This window comes from Hyla sarda, chromosome 8, assembly GCF_029499605.1.
Source record: "Hyla sarda isolate aHylSar1 chromosome 8, aHylSar1.hap1, whole genome shotgun sequence".
NCBI lineage: Eukaryota > Metazoa > Chordata > Amphibia > Anura > Hylidae > Hyla > Hyla sarda.
Window position 1 is genome coordinate 69,749,480 of NC_079196.1, and position 20,489 is coordinate 69,769,968.

The window sequence follows — 20,489 nt, forward strand, 5'->3', positions numbered from 1 at the left end:
CTGCCAACCATGCTACCGCCTTGCTGCCTCAAGGGCAAGCTGCAACTCTCTTCTCCTGATGATGATGAAGCCCCTTCTGCACCCGGCTCCCAATTGCGATCAGCTTCATCATCATCAACAGGTGTGTGCACGTCACTGATGTCCTCCTCAGGTTCCCCAACAGTGTCTGCTTCAGGACTCTGAACCCTTGCAACACCGCCTCCCACGTCATTCTCCACATCACTACTTGGCCGCCTAGCGGAGCAAGCGGCGCATGTCTCCTCCCCTTCTTGGCTGGGCAGTAGCTTCTGACTGTCCTCTATTAGATCGTCCTCAGTGAATAGTGGAGCTGAACCCACAGCATAAGATACTTCTCTAGGAGAGGGAACAGCATAGGAAAAAGGCAATGGGAGGACAGGGACTGCTCCCGGGCCATGCCAACTGAGGGTTGTGTCTGAGGAACCCACCGACTGTTGACTGGGGGTGTCAGATGTCACTTGTGATGATGTGGATGAGCGTGTTAACCAATCGACGACGGCAGATGGGTTGCTGGTGGAGACACGATCGCTGGCTGATAACAGGAGCTCTCACTGCAACTCCTGCTGCCACTCGCCCCTAGTCTGCTGCCAACTCTGCATAACTAGGTTGTAGGATGTGCAATATGTGCTGCTGAGAATAACAATTGACATATGTATGTTGGTATATTTCTTGATACTATATTCACATATGCACATTATCCTATTTACTTGAATGTATTAAGGGCTATATTTTGGGAGCCTTGTGTGTGTGCTAGCTGTACCTTGATTGTCACATGTAATATATTCTACTCAGTGTTCCCCCACTGTTTGATTTTAATCATGTCTGAGTGTTATATGTTTTTATGGGGGGGTCAGTGTTGTTATTAAGAATTTTCTAATAAAGAGTACATTCATTTGGATACATGTTGTTGTGATATACTTTTGATAGATATAAGGCTAGAACTTTTTGTAGGTTTATTAAGAGACATGCTCCTCTCAATAAATCTGGCATGATTAATGGGGGGGGGGCATTTTACTTTAGACAGGCATATGGAATGGGGGAGTGTCCTGCCATGTATAGAGTAGGGTGTGTGGGAGCACCGCTCCTGCTTTAAGTAGAAACATTGGAAGAAAACAAGGCCCTTCAAACTTATTAAATTCTCCCTGGCCTCTAAGGCCTTACAACATGCCGCCAAGCAACCCTGTGATGTCAATGCACTTCTTGGATGCACAACGGCAGTGAGAACTACAGCACATTCGCCTTCACCGTTAGAAGTTGTGATGGATGAGGTGATTGAGGAACCAGATCTCCCAGCCCCCTCTGCGCTCTCTGCCCTCCTCTACTGATAGCCCCGACTCAGAAGGCCATGAGGAATGCAATGATAAGCAGCCTCCAGAAGCAGATAAACACCAGCCATCATCCCTGCTTGCGGACTATCTCCTTGACAAAGACTCTCCATCTCTATCTCTGATACCTCAATCCTGGAAGGTGCCCCAACTTGCAAGGCCACTGTCACCTGCCTCACTAACACTTGCTAAAACTAACTGTCCCCATATCTCTGAGACTACAATGAGACTGCTCCTGAATGATCTGAAAGCCTCTCTGAATGCGGATATCCCACAAATGTTCACTAGTGTGCAGCACAATATTTCTTCTATTGGCAATAAAACCAGGCATATAGAAAGAAAAATGTCTGAACGGATATTGGCATAAAACTATTTGGTTGATGTGACCTCTTTGGAAGATGAGATTGAATTGCTGAAGCTAATACTAGCCAACATGGAGGACAAGTGACTTAAAAACAACCTTTGATTGCAAGGTATACTTTGCCTGCGAGTCTATTAAGCTGGATGCGTGGAACAAATGAGTGACTTATTACTTTGCATTATTTCTTTCTTCAGAATCTGAGACGGATCTGCTTATAGACCGAGTGCATCATCTCCTGAGACCAAGGAATCTCTCATCTGTTATCCTGATGGATGTGATAATGCAACTGCATTTTTTTTTTTTTTAAACAGTCATGGCCGTAAATTTTGGCATCTTTGAAATGTAGTATTTCTCCCAGAAAAGGATTGCAGTAACACATGTTTTGCTATACACATGTTTATTCCCTTTGTGTGTATTGGAACTAAACCAAAAAAGGGAGGAAAAAAAAGCAAATTGGACATAATGTCACCAAACTCCAAAAATGGGCTGGACAAAATTATTGGCACCCTTTCAAAATTGTAGAAAAATAAGATTGTTTCAAGCATGTGATGCTCCTTTAAACTCACCTGGGGCAAGTAACAGGTTTGGGCAATATAAAAATCACACCTGAAAGCAGATAAAAAGGAGAGAAGTTCACTTAGTCTTTGCTTTGTGTGTCTGTGTGTGCCACACTAAGCATGGACAACAGAAAGAGGAGAAGAGAACTGTCTGAGGACTTGAGAACCAAAATTGTGGAAAAATATCAACAATCTCAAGGTTACAAGTCCATCTCAAAAGATCTAGATTTGCCATTGTCCATAGTGCGCAACATTATCAAGAAGATATTCAAGCTGTCCCGCAGGCTCAGGGAGCATCAGTTTCAGTGCGAACTATCCGTCGACATTTAAATGAAATGAAACTCCATGGCAGGAGACCCAGGAGGACCCCACTGCTGACACAGAGACATAAAAAAGCAAGACTACATTTTGCCAAAATGAACTTGAGTAAGCCAAAATCCTTCTGGGAAAATGTCTTGTGGACAGATGAGACCAAAGATAGAGATTTTTGGTAAAGAACATCAATCTGCTGTTTACCGAAAATGGAATTAGGCCTGCAAAGAAAAGAACACAGTACCTACAGTGAAATATGGCAGAGGTTTAATGATGTTTTGGGGTTGTTCTGCTGCCTCTGGCACTGGCTGCCTTAATGTGTGCAAGGCATCATGAAATCTGAGGATTAGCAATGGTCCAGCAGGTCAATGACCCCAAACATACCGTATTTATCGGCGTATAAGACGCACTTTTTAGGCTAAAATTTTTAGCCTAAAGTCTGTGTGCGTGTTATACGCCGATACACCCCCAGGAAAGGCAGGGGGAGAGAGGCCGTCGCTGCCCGCTTCTCTCCCCCTGCCTTTCCTGGGGTCTAGAGCGCTGCTGTCGGCCCTTTTCACCCCCTGGTTATCGGCGCCGCTGCCCGTTCTGTCCCCCTGACTATCGGTGCCGGCGCCGATTGCCAGGGAGAGAGAAGCGGCGCCGACAGCCAGGGGGAGAGAAGGGGCAGCGGCACCCATTGCCGGCGCCGCTGCCCCGTTGCCTCCCCCCCATCCCCGGTGGCATAATTACCTGAGTCCGGTCCGCGCTGCTCCAGGCCTCCGTCGTGCGTCCCCGGCGTCATTGCTATGCGCTGAACGGCGCGGCGCATGACGTCAGAGCGCCGCGCCGTGCATAGCAACGACGCTGGGGACGCACGACGGAGGCCTGGAGCAGCGCGGACCGGACTCAGGTAATTATGCCACCGGGGATGGGGAGGAGGCAACGGGGCAGCACCGATAACCAGGGGGTGAAAAGGGCCGACAGCAGCGCTCTAGACCCCAGGAAAGGCAGGGGGAGAGAAGCGGGCAGCGACGGCCTCTCTCCCCCTGCCTTTCCTGGGGGTATATCGGGGTATACACGCGCACACATGCACCCTAATTTTTTCATGGATATTTGGGTAAAAAACTTTTTTTACCCAAATATCCTTGGTAAAATGAGGGTGCGTGTTATAGGCCGGTGCGTGGTATACCCCGATAAATACGGTATGTCAAAAAGCACCCAGAAATGGATAGCAACAAAGCACTGGAGAGTTCTGAAGTGGCCAGCAATGAGTCAAGATCTAAATCCCAACTGTAGATAGATCTTAAAATTGCTGTTGGGAAAAGGCACCCTTCCAAGAAGAGAGACCTGGAGCAGTTTGCAAAGGAAGAGTGGTCCAACATTCCGGCTGAGAGGTGTAAGAAGCTTATTGATGGTTATAGGAAGCAATTGATTTCAGTTACTTTGTCCAAAGGGTGTGCAACCAACTATTAAGTTAAGGGTGCCAATTATTTTGTCCAGCCTATTTTTGGAGTTTGGTGTGACATTATGTCCAATTTGCTTTTTTTCCTCCCTTTTTTGGTTTAGTTTATACACACAAATGGAATAAAAGGGTATAGCAAAACATGTTACTGCAATCCTTTTCTATGAAAAATGCTTCATTTTCTTGAAAAATTTCATGGGGGCCAACATTTACGGCCATGACTTACCGTGTATATTAAAGAAAGAAAGAATCCTGGAGGCTGTAAAAACTAATCCAGACATGCCAGAGAGATTTGGGGCTCTTTCTATAATTGCGGACTTGTCTGGAGTGAAGTAAAAGACCTTAAATGGTCACTCTCATTAAAACAAATTTTTGCTATTGCACTCCTTATGGTAAATAAAAAAGATTTCTAATCTTTCTGTGTTTGGGCATCGGTCCTAAGTCTGTGTATAAGATGGGGGAAAATGTGCTCTTGAGCTTTTTTAAGCACAAATAAAACATAGAAAACTTCATTTTTTTTTAAGCAAAGTATATTGGAAATATTTTTAAATTACCATAAGGAGTGCAATAGCAAAAATTTATTTTAGTGAGTTACCCTTAAAAACATACCTTTTATTTATTTATTCATATTAAATAATGTATTCAAGAAGTGCAAAGTACAGTAGTCTGTTTTTATATCACATGCTACTCGTAGTTCTTATTAGTGTAGATAAATTTGTGCAGATGAACTCTACAATGATTATGGTTATTTACAGTCTCTTAGTGCATAAAGTGACTCTATTAAGAATTATATAAAATCTCCATTGTACTAGGAAGGTAATACTTAGCAGTGTTTATTGTTTTAATATATAATATGTAATATCTGTAACTGTTTACACCTATTATTTTGTCAATATTATTGTGCAGCAAGAGGTTGTGCTGTCATTTGGGTATTTGTGACTTCTGATGACTGCATAACAAACAATCCATAATATTCTGGACAGAGAATACTAGGGCTCGTTCACACAGCCGCCTGCTCCCGTCAAAAAATGCCCGTTATGCAACCCGTTTGATAATTTTGCAAACGGGTTGTAAAGGGCTGTAAACGAATCCCATTGATCTCAATGGGATTTTTTTACAATCATTTTTCACCCGTTTGCACCCGTTTCCTTCCTGTTCCGTTTTTTTTTTTTTTTTGACGGGGAAAAAACGTTGCATGCACAATTTTTTCTCCCGTCAAAAATAACGGCATGGAAACGGATATGAAAAATTTAACATTAAAGTCTATGGCAAACGGATGAGCATATAATGTCATCCGTTTGTACCCAGTTTTTAATGTCCCTTTTTCAACCGTTATTCCTTCTGAGCATGCTCAGAAGGAGTGAAATCAGCAAACTCTTGCTGTGCTGTGGGACTACTACTACTACTCCCATAATGGAAAAGACTTGTTTCCTTGATGGGAGTAGTAGTTTCCAGGTTGCGGGAGTCTGGGGAGGCTAGATGAGTGCTTGTACTACTACCCCCATCATGGAACAGAGTCTGTTCCATGTTGGGGGTAGTAGTACAGGGGCTGAGGGATTGATCGCACTGGGTCTCACGTCTGAGACCCCATGCTATCAAAAGTTATTAACCAGGGGAGTGGGCGGCATTGCGCTGCCTTTCCCGGCCAGCAGCATGATGTGCTGCTGAAAGTATACTGTTCACAGATAGCGCTGCAAGGGATTTATGTATGCGCTCGCTGGGGGGGACATATGTAAGCGCAGCGGCGGGCATTATACATAGCTAGCGCAGTGGGGGGCATTATACATAGCTAGCACAGCGGGGGGCATTACACATAGCTAGCGCAGCAGGGGGCATTATACCCCCCCGCCCTAGCAATGTATATTGCCCACTGCTGCGCTACCTATAGATCTTGCCCTCCTGCAGCGCATAAGGGCAGCCAGAGAATGCAGCGCAATGCTTCCCCAGCTGCCAGTGTAGTGAGACATTACAATCCTCGCCAATTACTTTAAAAACCCTGTTGAGAGCACTAAATGGTCCCTTGGCCATTCAGGGCTCCCAGCAGGATATTTAAAAAATGAAAGTAAAACATGCACACGATCTACATCGCAGGGTTGTGGACCATGCCGCTTGCTCCCCTGGTTAATAACTTCAGATCACATCGGGTCTCAGAAGTGAGACCTGGTGCGATCAATCCCTCAGCCCCTGTACTACAACCCCCATCATGGAACAGACTTTGTTCCATGATGGGGGTAGTAGTACAAGCACTAATGTAGGCTCCCCAGCTGCAGGCAGACTCCCGCAGCCTGGGAATTACTACTCCCATCATGAAAAGAAGTATGTTCCTTGATGGGAGTAGTAGTAGTCCCGGCTGCAGGAGTCTGTAGACAGCTGATACTAACGGATGAAAAACTGATGCAAACGGATGCCACTAAATAGCATCCCTTTGCATCAGTTTGTACCCGTTAATAGAATGGTCCGTTTAGGAGGCAATAACGGACAAAATCTAGACGGGGACAACGGCTGTGTGAACTTATCCTTAGACATGACCTTATATTCTCTTAGTATGGTTGCTCTTAGTATGCATGCACCTGATAATCCCATGGTTCATGCACTTTTCATCCAACTCTTATTATGCCTTCATGTAATGAAACAATCAATGTGGTCAAACAATAGAAGCCTTCTTTAGATTTTGCGCATCACAGTCCTGATATCCCCAAATTTTTCAATGCATTAACTGTCTGGTCAATCCTTCAAAACATAGAAAATTAATATACAATATACAAGGGGTGCTAATAGGGTGTTTAAAACAATTAAATAGCACCGAGAAAGAACACTGAATTATGCATGGCACACCCAAAAAAAAAACTCATAAATGAGAAAATATAATGTGTACCTTGATTAGTCAAGAAGATATACCATTATAAAAAAGACAGAATCAAAAACAATTTAACAAGTTCAATAAAATGTTGAGCTTTAACCTCAAAAACAGGAGAGGGCTATCCAGCACACCATCAAGTTGAAATATATCTCAATAATGGGAAAAAGGAATCCTCCAAAATATAACAATCTTCTATATAGTTGTAAAGTTAGTACGGTTAGGAAAAGTTGCACAGCCCATTAATGGTTAATCAAACTCTAAGGCAGCCGTCAGAGATATAATAATGAGTTAGTCAGGTTCCTATCATCCTAAACCAACATGTTAGTCACTTATTCACATGATTGCATCATCTTTCATAGATCATAACATTAGTATGGCGGTGATATTTTGTTATATAAGGCACATTATGCAATTATATAGAATTCCCGTTTTTGCTGTCCATGGTTCAAATCTTTAGATAAGACTTTAGATATGTTTTCCGCCCCTTAAACCTAGAAAACCCCTTAAAGAGATACTCCGGTGGTCAACGTGTTTTCCGTTTGTGACTTACCATATTTGTTTTGTTTCATTTCTATTCTTGTTGTTTAGCCTACTCTATTTCTGTTCTTTGTTGTCTTTTTATCCCCCACTTTGTTTTCCTATCTTTGCTTCTATTTCCTGTTTCTTGCTGTGCTGAAAACTACAAATCCCAGCATGCCACATGCCTTGCTGGTTTGGGGCGGCTCCTTTTTTTGTTTGTTTGTTTGTTCCGCCCTTTACCTACCCTACTATTTTCCCGGGTCAGCTCCCTTATACACAGCACACTAATATAATCAGCCCTGGTTGGGATACACTGGCATACACACACAAAAGGGACTACAACTCCCAGCATGTGTCATTCAGGAGTCTTCAGTCTGTGTTATAACACCAGCATGCTGCCTCTGTAGTCTCCTGGGGGTTGTAGTTCACCACACCTCTAAATGGCATACACCAGTGTTTCCCAACCAGGGTGCCTCCAGGTGTTGCAAAACTACAACTCCCAGTATGCACTGACAGCCTTTGGGCATGCTAGGAGTTGTAGTTTTGCAACAGCTGGAGGCACACTGGTTGGGAAACACTGATGTAACATGATGTGTATGCTGACTAGGCTAGAACAGTGTTTCCCAACCAGTGTGCCTCCAGCTGTTGCAAATCTACAACTCCCAGCATGCCCAAAGTCTGTCAGGGCATGCTGGGAGTTGTAGTTTTGCAACACCTGGAGGCACACTGGTTTGTAAACACTAGCATACACACACACACACACACACACACACAACAGGGACTACAACTCCCAGCATGCGTCATTCAGGAGTCCCCCCCTCCCCCTTCACATACTTCATTCCCAGTATGAGATTTATTCCCCTGCAGTCCATACATCCCCAGCCTGTGCACCTTCTCATCCTCCCCTTCAGATAACACTTATCTTCTCTGTGAGGTCCTTCTCCTGTGCAGACCTGCGTCCTCAGAATACAGAGCAGGGGGAGGGGAGGGGAGGAGCGGGGAGGGGAGGAGCTGGATGAGATGAGGGGGCGTGGCTTATTTTTCTCATGCTGACAGAGAGAAAAAAAAAAGCTGTGACATCTTGTCCACAACAGACTCAGAACTGTGGACAACAGTAAAAGAAAACCTTCTGAACTACAGGTAAGAAACAGGTAAGAAACACACACACATGCTGCCAAAACATATAACACATGTATATTGCAAAAAAATAAATAAACTTACAAAGAAGATGTCATATAGTCAAAAAAATTAACCACCGGAGAACCCCTATAAGAAAAACCCCTTCCATAACTTCCAAACCCTCTTTTACCCACAGAAAACAAGAAAACATGTTATGGTGAAAATGGGCCATTCGGCCTATTTAGTTAACAAAATGTTATAAATATTTAAATAACATTCATTAACACTATAAACAGATTTACATGAAAATATAATCACATGTGACAAGAAGGGTCCCTGGAGGGCTAAACCATATAAATATATTAATATATTTTCATGAATAACCTCATGCACGAACAATCTCTTACTCTTGGCAACATCCACCTGACCCAAGGGCACCCATATGCCTTAGTGCATTCTCCCAAAAACTCCTGGGCCCGAACCACAACCAAGAGGTTCCACCATTACCTCACCATACTCTGAATTACCCTGAAAATTACCACCTGAAAGGATCCTTTCACCTGCCAACACACCTGCACAACTTCCAAAAACTAAAAGATAGGGTGGGTGGGACCTGTTCCTAACTCTTCTCCCGCTGAAATGATGGCTACCCCCCTTGGCCCTATAGTACTCCCCTGAACTCCTCCCCCCTTAAATTTATGACCTCCGCCTCACCTGTGCACTGACTTTCCTGCAAGCTCTTCTTAAAATGCCAGGCGCTCATTAGCCCCCCAAAAAACCCTACCATAATTCCCTACAGTTTCTAACCCCTATAACATGTGAGGGGTCCCACTAACCCCTGTCATGCCGCCATTTCACTACCGGGTTCCCCTCTGCTCCATTTGCTTCCATGACTGTTAATAGGTCCAATGCATTTCCTACTATATTGCATTCGCCAGTGACCTTGAAGTTTCATTTGTAAGCACTGACATTCTTTCCCAGTATTGTGTATATATTGTGGCAATTCTATGCCAGAGGCTTTACCCTAAATAATCATGTTCTCCCCATTGCCCTATTCCAAAGCTTAGATTCCATCAGTAGTGAAACACTTTATCGTGGCATAGATCCCATACTGTAGTAAAGCCCTTTATCATGGCATAGATTCCATACTGTATTGAGGCATTTTATCATGGCATAGATTCCATACTGTATTGAGGCATTTTATCATGGCATAGATTCCATACTGTAGTAAAGTGGAGTACCCCTTTAAGTAGGCTAAAACATAAAAAGTATCCCTTTATTTCCTGTGATCACATCTATCATTGATGCGGAAGGTCTAAATGTAATCCTAGTAGGCCTTCTTAACAATGCATCATATACTCTTGTAGCATTATATACTCTTGTAGCATTATACACACCCAAGTAATTGGGGTAAAACAGGGCTCTTTAATTATGGCTATGACTTCAATCAGACACTGTATCCATCCATAAACACCTCTTCTGCTACTACTGCCCCTGGACCCTCTCCTTTCACTACTACCCTGTACAATCATCACCTACACAACACCCTATAGATAATGATTTTACTTTTTTCTCTTACCTTGACAAATTGAATGAAGAATTGATTACATTTAAGTTGATCATTTAACTATTCAAAACACTTTCTTAAACAATCCTAGGATAAACATTTGAGGCACCAAGATTTACTTAATTTACTGGAAACAATCGTCACTCTCCATAGACATAACAGACATGACTATGACTCTACAAGAGCTAAGGCAATATTCTTACTCGCCCATTTCCTCTGCTAGCTTAACACTAATATCAATACGAAAAATGTCATATTACTGGTAAGGTAATAAACCTTTGTCACTGCTCCATAAGCATCTTAATGCCCAATCTGTGAAATCTTGCATTATATATATATATATATATATATATATATATATATATATATATATTTATATATATATAGTAAATTTGAGTAGCCGTATTAGTCCAGTGATGCAAATCATAAAATGTTGCAGTATCTTGTAATACCTTTTTTATTGGACTAACAGAATTTTGTAGAGACAAGCTTTCGGGATAAAGGGAGGAATCCCGAAAGCTTGTCTCTATAAAATTCTGTTAGTCCAATAAAAAAGGTATTACAAGATACTGCAACATTTTATGATATATATATATATATATATATATATATATATATATATATATATATAAATGTAATAGTCAAAGGACCAAAGTAAAGGACCCACAGGGCATTGCTGATACTATAACACATTTCCATGACTCTTTATATAACTTAGCCTATGAGCCCAATATTTCTCAGCCTAATCTTTTTGCAATCAGAGAAATATTGATTCTCTTACACTGCCAAAGCTTTTGCCTAAACGATTGACAGACTTATTCGAACCTATTTTTGTATCTAAAATTCTTACTATTATAAAATCAATAAAAACTAACAAGTTGCCAGGGCCTGAGAGACTCTCTAGGAAGTATTACAAAACCTTCAAGCTAATCCTTGATCCCCACTAAGCAAGAACCTTTAACAACACCATCGCCAAAGGTGATCTTCCTTTGGAAATATTCAAGTCTCTTGTGATTATGTTTTACGAAAGCTGGGTAAAACCCCAGACGCTTAGGATAGAGATGAGCGAATTTTTGAAAAATGCGATTTGGCCGAATTTTCCGGAAAAATTTGTTTCGGTCCGAATTTATTCGCTGCAAATCTGTATTAAAAACATCTATTTCTAGCCTACAGAGAGCCTGAATAGGGGTGCAGAACACTTTGCTTTGCTGTAACACACATAAGGTGTGTGCTGGGTTAGTGAAATAATCCTGTTATTCAGTATGACATGCAGATGAGAGGCGTCACTATTAGAATCCCTGATGCAGAGTGGCAAAATGACAGAGCCTGGAGGGGGCATCAGTATGAGGAGACCATATAGTGGCAGAATGACACAGCGTGGAGGTGTTGGCAGCATGAGGAGACCATATGGTGGCTGAATGACACAGCCTGGAGGTGGCAACAGCCTGACAAGACCATAGGGCCTCACAATTGAAAAGACTAAGGATATTTTTTAACATTTAAATTGAAGATTTCAAATAGATGAACCTAAAAAGTTTTTATTTTAGGCCCTTAAGACTTTAACAGGAACAAAATGGTACACCACTTAGATGTACATATGTGGCATGCACTTGTGAAGGGAGGACAATGTGCTCCAGTGCACTTAAAAACAGTATTTGTCTACAACACCAGCAGGTATGTACTTTTGGCTGGCTTTTCACAGCATCTTGGCTCTTAAGACTTTTACAGGAACAAAATGAACTTAATAAAGGACAGGTGGCGGAAGCATGTAGAGACCATATAGTGGCTGAATGACACAGCCTGGAGTTGGCGGCAGCATGAGGAGACTATATAGTGGCTGAATGAAACAGCCTGGAGTTGGCAGCAGCATAAAGAGACCATTTAGTGGCTGAATGACCCAGCCTGGAGGTGGCAACAGCCTGACGAGACCATACGGCCTCACAATTGAAGAGATTAAAGATATTTTCATATTAACATTTAAATTGAAAATTTCAAATAGAATAACCTAAAAAGTTTTATTTAATGTGCCAGCAGCATGAGGAGACCACATGGTGGTACAGTGACACAACCTGGAGGTGGCGGAAGCATGAGGAGACCATATAGTGGCTGAATGACAGCCTGGAGTTGGCGGCTGCAAGGGCAGACCATATAGTGGCTGAATGACACAGCCTGGAGTTGGCGGCAGCATGTGGAGACCATATAGTTGCTGAATGACATAGCCTGGAGTTGGCAGCAGCATGAGGAGACCATATAGTGGCTGAATGACACAGCCTGGAAGTGGCGGAAGCATGAGGAGACCATATAGTGGCTGAATGACACAGCCCGGAGGTGGCTGGAGACTTTAAAAGGAACAAAATGGTACACCATTTAGATGTACGATGTGGTATGCACTTATGAGGAAAGGACAATGCACTCCAGTACGCTTAAAACCGTATTTTTCTACAAAACCAGCAGGTGTGTACTTTTGGCTGGCCTTTCACAGTATCTAAGCCCTTAAGACTTTAACAGGAACAAAATGGTACACCATTTACATGTACACACTGGTTACACTTAATAGAGGACAATATGCTTTTAGTGCTCTGCGCACCCTAACTGGCTGGCTACTATTAGCTTTTCAGTTATTGTACACACCAGTGCTGCAGCCCACAGTCATTGTGTACTACACCCAAAATTGCACTTTCTCTCTCAATCTCTCTCCCTTCCCTGTCAGTGCTTCTAGGCTGGATTTGGGCTTGAGGTGAATCGCTGCTGTAAAAAAGCTTTTCTGTGCAACACACTGCTCTCCGTCCCTCTCTGCAATAGAATGCTGATGTGACTGGTGGGTGAATCGCTGCTGTAAAAATGCTTTTCTGTGCAACACACACTCCTGTCTGTCCCTCTATCTCTGTAATAGAACGCTGATGTGACTGGCCGCAAGATGGCTACTGATTATATAGGGCTGCGACATCACAGGAGTGGCTGGCTACTGATAGGCTGCATGCTGCTTATGATTCAGGGTCATCCTGCCTACCTGCCTTCCTGCCTTGCCTTCTTTCCTCCCCAGGAATCCTTGCCCCATGTCCACACATGTGGATCTGCCATTTTAGATGCCCGGCCCCTGGAGCCTGAACCGCACTAAATGGAGATTAATGAAGCGATTCGAGCGATCGAATCGTGGCGATATTTGCATTTGTTACGAATCAAATTTTTCCTGAAATTCGTAACAAATTTGGATTTGTCAGATTCAATTCGTTCATCCCTAGTTTAGGCTATCATCTCTTCTGAATACAGATCTGAAGATCTACGACAAATTACTGACATGTAGACGTACTGACATTTTTCCAAACTTGTTGGGAAAGATAAAGTTAACCTTAAGGGAGACAAATCATGTACGAAACCCAGCACTTTTATTATGGAGAACCTGCAAATACCTTTTCTGCTTCTTACCCTGGACGTGGAGAAAGGGTTCATCTTAGTTCACTGGGCAGAGGTCAAGTCCTGGAAAAAAAAAGCGTGGGAACTCACCCAAGATTTCTAATACACCCCAGTTTGCGCAAAAAACAAAAAAAAAACGTCCAAGCTAAAACTTGACATCCTGCACGGTTCCAGGATTCCTACAGGCCACAGGCATACAGCTGCCTGTGGAGTATAAGAGTGACACACTGTAATAAATCTCCTTCCATGTAAGTACTTTACTGGGATGATACACTGTAACAATCCTCCTCCTCATGTAATCTCCTTACTACTGGGGTGACACACTGTAACAAACCTCCTCCCCAAGTAATCTCCTTACTACTGGGGTGACACACTGTAACAAACCTCCTCCTCATATAATCTCCTTACTACTGGGGTGGCACACAGTAACAAATCTTCTTCCATGTAATTACCTTACTGGGGGGACATGTGACATGTCTCCTCCAGCTCAGCCCCGCCTCCTCCACAGCATCACACAGGTCCTTCAACCACGATCTTTCCTCTTCTCCACAGCTAAGCTCTGCTCCCAACATGTGATGGTGACATCATCACAGGTCCTACATCTCCAGCATCTAGCTGTCCGGGCCGGGGGAGGAGATGGAGGGAGGGTAAAATAATAATTCAGAGGTCGGTCCTGCAGGAGTAGTGTAACAGGGAAGGCGTTCCTGCTCTGGAAAAAGCAAAGGAACGCCGTTCCTGCACGTTACTGCAGGACTCGAGCCCTGTTGTTGGGGTTACCTCCATGAGGTGCTAGTAAAATTTGGCTAACAGGCTGTTTATTTAGAGCGATCATGGCTTTATATACCACATTCTCTGCCAGAGTCTACTCCTCTGACAAAGACTTATACTGGCTGACTGATGATTATTTTTCCCCCGGAGCGTTGTGTTTACCGCCAGGCTTTAACTTCACCTGAGTGATGTTTTTTTTCTGAGATTTGCGTAGCTTCAGATTTTAGATTTCTTCTCCTTAGGCCTCCTCGGACTTCTCCACACACTTTTCCACACTGTTCCTCAGCTCTCAAACTACTTAACTAACACTGACCTGAATTGGACTAAACTGCCCCCCCCCCCCCCCCCCACACACACACACACACACAGACACACACTATATAGGAATAATGTGGGGGGCTCCCATTGGGTGTCAGGGTCACCTTGGTCACTCTACAATACTTCCTTAAGGGGACAGTAACATAGTTGATTATAACATAGCAGAAAAACACATTACATTACAACAGAACAAGAACACCTTAGAGTAGAGGGCCCAGAACAGTAACACCATAGGTGCCTGAGGCAGTATTTAGCCAACAGGACAACATCCTGTACTGGGATACCACATTATCATGCTACTTTTTTAGACCAAATTAAGTATTGATGGGCGACACTTCTAAGAATTGGGCAAAGATGGAAACAGTTATGTCTGATAATCCAACCCTACGACCAGCTCTTTGGGCTTCTAGAAAGTTAGTCTATGAATGGTATTTTACCCTATATCAGTTACTTAAGGATAATTACAAGGGAAATATTGGTGGATCGGCACTACTAGTCCCACAATGTCCCAAAGCAGAAGTGGTGCACGTACTCACTATTCCCAGCCAGGGCGCCTGCCCTGGTGCTCAGTGTAAAACTTGCCAGATCCTCTGATAGCCAGTAGTGAAGTGATGGAAACACACAGCACTCACGTGTTGCTGCCAACAAAGTGCTGGTTTTATTCCAAAAGCAGAAACAAACAGCCGATGACATCGAGGGAGCGGAGCAAGATGGTCAACGTCCATTTCATGGCGTCAGTCGCTTCAACTTGTCCTACGTCATCAGCCCTGGCGGCATCCTTAAATCCAAAATGAACTTTATTGTTCCCTGTGCATGGTAGCAAGACAACCTTCATTAACCCAGGCGCTACTAGTGGTGCGTTTGGCCAGGGTTGGTAATCATTCACAATGCTTTTAAAGAGAACAAAACGGGCTCAAGCACTTGAATTAGAGATGACGTAACAATGTGATATAAAATGTGCACATCAATAAATACAATACTACTATTTAACAACTGTATAATCCTACTTTATATTCTATGTAGCAGAGAATAGGGCTCCATTTCTATGTGAACACATTAATGTCACTGCGCTTGTTTAAGCCGCCCAAGCCTAGCACCCGAGTTTTAATAATCAGGGCTATCTTTTTGGAATAACAATTTGTTGCTGTCGCCTCCTCCAGGAATTTTATCCACGCGGACGAGACCCAATCTAGATATTTTGATGCCTGTTCAGTAACCGACCTCTGCCCGGTGACAATGGGCCATTCGGGCGGGCGATCAGCAGACTTGTGGATTTTTGGCAGCCATTACCAGTAAGGTCTCTTAGGAAAATCAACTAGTAACTTTTCTGAACCTGTCACTGAGACTGAAATCTAATGGGCCCACTTTAGCCACACGTTCTCCCTTAAATGGCCCCCTTTGACCTCTATGACACACTGTAGAAAAATGATGGTATAAATTGATCTTACGAATAGCCTTACGAAGGTCAATCTCAAAACCTACAGGATCAAATTCACTGGTTAAACCATAATTCAGCCCTCAAGATAGCATGGTAAGACAGTCTGTGCTTAGTGTTATGTTGGTGAGATTGATTACATTAGATGGGGTACTTACAGCTGTGGTGGTCCTTGAGGCAGGGGGACCTACCGTCTCCAGGTCACCTGCTTCCGCTTGACCTCCGATTTTTTGTAACTTAGATCTTCTTGTCCGCCCCCTACGCGTTCTCCGCCTAAAGGGATATTTCCATCTCCAGCCACCTGGCTTGGTGGAACGGAAGTCCATTAAGAGTCCTCTCCTGCACTCGAATCGGACCCAGAATCCATGGTCAAGTACTCCATATTTCTATTGTGTTGGTGAGTGCGTCTTCCTCAACATTGTCTCCATGCATTCCATTCAAAGATCTTGCCGGTGTCATAATTCACGTAATAACTTATCCTTTTTTTTCCCTTTGAGCTCTGACCGCATAGGTATTAATCTTTTCTCAATCCGTTAGAGCATAGCTGTGAACTGTTCGTCGGTTAATTTGGTTTTGAGTTGCATTTTAGTTTTTAACAGTTCCATAGTTACGGTAGAATATTCCTGCTCCATCCGAGTCAGGATTAGACAGATAAGTTTCATGGCAAGTTCTTTATGAATGTCTCTCCATGAGGGGTCATCAAAAAAGTGACTTATCTCTTTGTAAGAGTGTAAGCCCCTGGGGGCCCATTCACTGCTACTGTAGGATTGTAGCGAGTTGACAGTCCAAAAAAGCTTCATTTCCTTTTCGCACAATATCAGAAATCTGTGCTCAAGTGTTTTAGTGCTTAAAACCTGCAATTCCTCCTTAGAATTGCACTGGATGAAAAACTCCTCCTCTCCCTCATGGCCCTGCGTAAACCTGTATTCTCTAGTATTATTACTGTATTATTATTATTGACCCCGTACCTGGATGACCTATCTCTCCCAGTCATCTCACTATTCTGGTGCATGTTTTATTGACTTCTAGTAATTGTATTGCAAAACGTTGTTGTTATTTTTACTATACGAATCACTGTTACAATTTAAGAACTCCATTGAGTTTTCCATAGTTACTATATCTCCTTGGTAACATTTAAAAATAAATGACTTAAGTTGTGCACCTACAAGGGCTTGGACATGATTTTGAGTTTGCTGTTTTGGTTTATCAGATCCCATTCTTACACCAACTTGAGCATCTGTTGTGCAGTCATTTTATCTATTGTCTAAATCTTTTTGATGTATAACATGACATGTGAGTATTATTAGGATTTGTTATGGAATTACGACTCGTGTTCTGCAGGGACTGTTCTTCCTGTTCTTTTTGTTCCAATTTTTATATTATGTTTTTAGTCATCCTACATCACAACTTTATTAGAATTTTCCTTTACCAACCTGCTCTACCTGTTGTCTATTGCCTTGGACTTGTCATATAACCATGTAATTCCTGACATTTTTGTGTCATGGCTGTTACTATACATTGTTTGTGTTTACTACTTTCTTAATAAAATATTAGTCATTTAAAAAAGAGTCATCAAAAAAGTTATCAAAAGAGACAGATTTATGGATACCCACCTGGCTGCCTACCTACCTCTCTGTCTAACTACCTAAACCACCCACCCTCCTACCTGACTGTCTACCTAACTAGCTAGCTACCTACCTGGCTGTCTACCTACCCACCAACCTAAACACCTGGCTGTCTACCTACCAACCTACCTATCTGGCTGTCTACCTACCAAGCTTGCTAGCTACTTGGCTATATATCCACCTAACTACCTACCTAGTTAACTACCTAGCTAGGTAATACCTACCTAGATAGCTACCTACCTGGCAACCTACCTAGCTACATACCTACCTGGCTGTCTACCTACATAGCTAGCTACTAGTGTTTAAGGAGAATATTTGAATAGAAAATGTTTATCGCGACTATCAGCACTTTCGCGATTTTGCGAATATTTAGAATATAGCTAAATATATTCGTTATGAAGTATATATATATATTTTTTTTTCACAGTACACATCACAATGATGTGTACTGTTTAAATAAAAAGTGATCATCCCTCCCTGCTTACAGCTTGTGGTCCAAAGAAGGTGAATATGCAAAAATTTGCGAATGTCGGCACTTCCAGAGGCCACTGATCCTTCCCTTCTTTTAGCTTGTGGGCCAGAGGTTAGCAACATACCTAGCAACCAATAGGAAAGTAGTTAGTTGAAAGATATAATTTTGCATGCGCATTTTGCGAATTTCTTTACAAATTTCGCATGAAAAAAAAGTGAACAAATATTCGAAATTTGCGAATATAGGACGAATATTTGTCCATATGTTCGTGAAATATTGCGAATTGGAATATGGCCTATGCCAATCATCACTACTAGCTACCTACTTACCTGGCTAACTACCTATTTTTACTGTGCAGACACCAAGGGGGACATTATAACAGTTTGGGTCCTATAGATAGGGAGATTGTGTAGAGGGCACTGAAAAATGCAGAGTTTAATGTGTTTGTCCTGCAGATGCCAAAGAGATGAGTTTTGGCTGAAAGAAGTCATCATGGCGGTCTGATCAGGACAGTGAAAAAAGGAAAGAAAACACTGCTGATCAGAAAATGTCTTATGTGAGTCCCTAGATGTAACTTTAATCCCTTATGTGGTATACAGATCATGTGTACAGATGGTATATACCTCTATATGGTCCAGTATATAATCACTTATATGGTATACAGATCATGTGTACAGCTGGTATTTACCTCTATATGGTCCTGTATATAATCTTTCATATAGTATATAGATTCTGTGGACAGCTGGCATCTACCTCTATATCAGCACTGTATGGGGGAATACCAGTCTGTGTATATGTATAACATGACATGTGAGTATTATTAGGATTTGTTATGGAATTACGACTCGTGTTCTGCAGGGACTGTTCTTCCTGTTCTTTTTGTTCCAATTTTTATATTATGTTTTTAGTCATCCTACATCACAACTTTATTAGAATTTTCCTTTACCAACCTGCTCTACCTGTTGTCTATTGCCTTGGACTTGTCATATAACCATGTAATTCCTGACATTTTTGTGTCATGGCTGTTACTATACATTGTTTGTGTTTACTACTTTCTTAATAAAATATTAGTCATTTAAAAAAGAGTCATCAAAAAAGTTATCAAAAGAGACAGATTTATGGATACCCACCTGGCTGCCTACCTACCTCTCTGTCTAACTACCTAAACCACCCACCCTCCTACCTGACTGTCTACCTAACTAGCTAGCTACCTACCTGGCTGTCTACCTACCCACCAACCTAAACACCTGGCTGTCTACCTACCAACCTACCTATCTGGCTGTCTACCTACCAAGCTTGCTAGCTACTTGGCTATATATCCACCTAACTACCTACCTAGTTAACTACCTAGCTAGGTAATACCTACCTAGATAGCTACCTACCTGGCAACCTACCTAGCTACATACCTACCTGGCTGTCTACCTACATAGCTAGCTACTAGTGTTTAAGGAGAATATTTGAATAGAAAATGTTTATCGCGACTATCAGCACTTTCGCGATTTTGCGAATATTTAGAATATAGCTAAATATATTCGTTATGAAGTATATATATATATTTTTTTTTCACAGTACACATCACAATGATGTGTACTGTTTAAATAAAAAGTGATCATCCCTCCCTGCTTACAGCTTGTGGTCCAAAGAAGGTGAATATGCAAAAATTTGCGAATGTCGGCACTTCCAGAGGGCACTGATCCTTCCCTTCTTTTAGCTTGTGGGCCAGAGGTTAGCAACATACCTAGCAACCAATAGGAAAGTAGTTAGTTGAAAGATATAATTTTGCATGCGCATTTTGCGAATTTCTTTACAAATTTCGCATGAAAAAAAAGTGAACAAATATTCGAAATTTGCGAATATAGGACGAATATTTGTCCATATGTTCGTGAAATATTGCGAATTGGAATATGGCCTATGCCAATCATCACTACTAGCTACCTACTTACCTGGCTAACTACCTATTTTTACTGTGCAGACACCAAGGGGGACATTATAACAGTTTGGGTCCTATAGATAGGGAGATTGTGTAGAGGGCACTGAAAAATGCAGAGTTTAATGTGTTTGTCCTGCAGATGCCAAAGAGATGAGTTTTGGCTGAAAGAAGTCATCATGGCGGTCTGATCAGGACAGTGAAAAAAGGAAAGAAAACACTGCTGATCAGAAAATGTCTTATGTGAGTCCCTAGATGTAACTTTAATCCCTTATGTGGTATACAGATCATGTGTACAGATGGTATATACCTCTATATGGTCCAGTATATAATCACTTATATGGTATACAGATCATGTGTACAGCTGGTATTTACCTCTATATGGTCCTGTATATAATCTTTCATATAGTATATAGATTCTGTGGACAGCTGGCATCTACCTCTATAT

At 42.3% G+C, this 20,489-nt stretch overlaps 1 long non-coding RNA gene across 6 annotated transcripts in view; it reads right to left on the reverse strand.

The window, feature by feature from the left end:
- LOC130284571 (uncharacterized) overlaps positions 1–13,998 on the reverse strand; it is a 31,426-nt gene extending 17,428 nt beyond the window's left edge. Inside the window, exons 1-2 of one of the 6 annotated variants that reach the window (XR_008847086.1) lie at positions 13,949–13,998; positions 13,493–13,559 (exon numbers count right to left, since the gene is read on the reverse strand). This is a non-coding gene — a long non-coding RNA (uncharacterized LOC130284571). The other 5 variants (XR_008847085.1, XR_008847087.1, XR_008847088.1 and 2 more) reach the window with 5 other exon arrangements.
- Positions 13,999–20,489: the final 6,491 nt, after the last annotated feature.